Here is a 2,823-nt window from a genome sequence, read left to right as displayed (position 1 = left end):
TTCTTGTTGAATTGGACTGCTGGCATCTTGGCAATATAGTTTCACCTCTGTGTGAACCCTCCAATGGGAAGTAAGATCACTGCTCCATCTAAAGCTTTCTCCACACACCTTGCATTTATATGGTTTCTTCCCTGTGTGGATTCTTAGATGGTTAGTAAGGGCACTGTTGCTACTGAAACATTTCCCACATTCTGTGCACTTGTACAGCTTCTCCCTTGTGTGAATCCTTCAATGGTTAGTAAGGGCATTGCTGCTACTGAAACTCCTTCCACACTCCATGCATTCATATGGTTTCGCATCAAGATGACAAATAAGAATACTGTTTCTATAGGTGGTCTTATTACGCTTCACACATTTATATGGTTTTTCATCCGTGTGGGTCCTTTGATGGAAAGTAAGGGCACTGCTGTTACTAAAGCTCTTCCCACACTCAGAGCATTTATGCGATTTCTGTGTTGGGTGAAATCCTTCAGAGGAACTTTGACGACTGAGGTTCAGGCTAATATTCTTTCCAGATCTTAAAAATGTATGTGACTTATTTTTCATACAGAATTTTTCAGGTCCATTAAGAGGGAAGGAAATATGTTTTTGTGCTGTCTATATTTATATTGTTTCCATTTAGTCTGGGTTTTGCAAGAGGCATTTGAATCAAATTTATGTTGAACTCTTTTGTCACATTCTGGGTATTGTCCCTTTCTTTTCGGATCTGCCTGGATTGGGAAATCATGGAGTTCAACACATAGAGGAGGAAATTTCTTCTCCCCATTCTTTGAGTAGGTTCTGTCGTGGCCTCTTTGTTTCCCTTGCTTTTCAATCATCAGTTCTTCCACCTCCTGCTTGATTATTTGCAATGGCACTTCCCATGACTCCTTGTCATGCTCATTCCCTTGTTCACAACCTTTGGAGAATAAAGAAATGTCTGTTAAAAATTGTGTGCAGAAACTGAGCTTCTAGGCAACACGGTACATTCACTGTGTCTGTAATTCATCATTATTAAGAGTTCCCCTCTTTTGTCTTGCTATTCTTTGATCAAAATAAACAGACCTAATTAACGTTGACTGAAAAAAAAACCCTTCTTATGCTTCTTGTTTTCAAGGAGCTTCTTGGTTTTATGATGTCTCTCTTGAAGAGGAACAAATACATCAAACTTTGCTGCCATCATAGCAGGAAAAAGGAGTTGTTTTTCAGCCTATACATGAAAGAAACCATTTTTATGCTAAACAATGGAGGTAGTTCTCGACTTACAACAGTTCATTTAATCACTGTTCAAAGTTACAACTGCACTGAAAAAAATGACATGACCATTTTTCACACTTACGACTGTTGCAGCGTCCCCATGGTCATGTGATCAAAATTCAGACCCTTGGCAACTGACTCATATTTTTGATGGTTGCAGTGTCCTGGGGTCATGTGATCCCATTTTGCAACCTTCTTATAAACAAAGTCCATGGGGAAACCAGATTCCCTTAACAACCGCATTACAAACCCAACAACTGCAGTGATTCACTTAACAGCTACGGCAAGAAAGGTCGTAAAAAGGGGCAGAGTCACTTAACAAATGTTTTGCTTAGCAACAGAAATGTTGGGCACAATTATGGTCGTATGTCAAGGACTACCTGTATGAATGTTCTCCCCAGTCTTTCAAAAACAAGCCTTCAAAGAACAGCCCCTGTTCAACAAAGATCATATCAAGCAATAATGAAATCTAAATGAGGGAATATATGGAAGGATAAGACCCCCACACACACCAAAGGACATTGGGATAACAATTCTGGAAGTATAGTGTTGTGGCCCACCAGCAGCCAGTGGAGCTGGCAGCAAATTTGGATAGTGAGGAGGTTGTGGAGAAACATGGGCCAGTCTTGGAGTCTGGGGAAGGCTCTGATGAGGGCTCTGTGTCAGAGGCAGAGAGGGGGCCAGAGCTGTATGCCAGTTGCCTTCAGAGTCAGACCTCAGTGAGGCAGACAAACAGCTGGAGCCTGTTCCCAGTGTGCTCATGCACAGAGTTGCCAGATGAAGGGAATAGCTAAAGAACAGGAGTCGACTTGGGAGTAAGGCCACAGGTGGACAATGAGTGGTCCCTCCCAGAGGAAATAAGAGAGAAGCAAAAGGGGAGGGGAGTTTGCAAGAGACAATTAGTTCGCTAAATTGGTTCGTGACTCTCTGAGACTCCTTGCCAACTTCTGCAGATATGACCTGGCAGCTCTCCAAGCCAGATAAGGTTTGTGACTGTAAATCCTCCCTTGAAAGACTTTGCTGAATGTGAATGAGCAGTAAATTAATAAAAGGGTTTTTTTGTTTGCTTCATGCTCTTGGGAAGCCTAGGTCAGAACATATAAGGTACAATTTAAACCCACACAATTTCACATTTGGCTTGCCACATATTAAGGAAATCATTTTTCCATGAATCTATGCCCCTAGTTAGGAACAGATACATCTGTAAATTAAGATGCTGGACAGGCCAGACTCAAAAGCTCCTCAAGCCAAAGATTAATTTGGTCTTGATAAGATTAGAGAGAAGGTCAAAGTTCATTTAGGATCATCCTCACCTGCAAGATGGGAAAGGATCCAATCATACATCTAAGGAGGGACCATTTCTTCCCTTTTTAATGCTCCAGAAAGTGTTCTTTTATCCAGATGTTCCCCTGACTACAACCCCCCTGCCTAATTTATTGAATCCAGAGCAAAGAGGGGTCTTACTGTGTCTTACCACATTCCTAGAAATCTCCTGCATGACCTCCTTGTACAAAGATTCTTGGCTAGAATCCAGCAGGGCCCACTCCTCCTCCATGAAGTACACAGCCACCTCCTCAAAGCACACAG

At 42.0% G+C, this 2,823-nt stretch overlaps 1 long non-coding RNA gene across 1 annotated transcript; it reads right to left on the bottom strand.

Moving 5' to 3' along the window:
* LOC116503466 lies at nt 1-2,823 on the bottom strand. The gene is made up of 2 exons (XR_004254708.1): nt 2,711-2,823; nt 1-898 (listed from the first exon to the last, which is right to left on the bottom strand). It is a non-coding gene; the product is annotated as an uncharacterized LOC116503466 (long non-coding RNA).

This window comes from Thamnophis elegans, chromosome 2 (genome assembly GCF_009769535.1).
Source record: "Thamnophis elegans isolate rThaEle1 chromosome 2, rThaEle1.pri, whole genome shotgun sequence".
Taxonomy (NCBI): Eukaryota; Metazoa; Chordata; class Lepidosauria; order Squamata; family Colubridae; genus Thamnophis; species Thamnophis elegans.
Note: the sequence above shows the minus strand (reverse complement) of the source record. Positions and strands in the feature narration are given on the sequence as shown.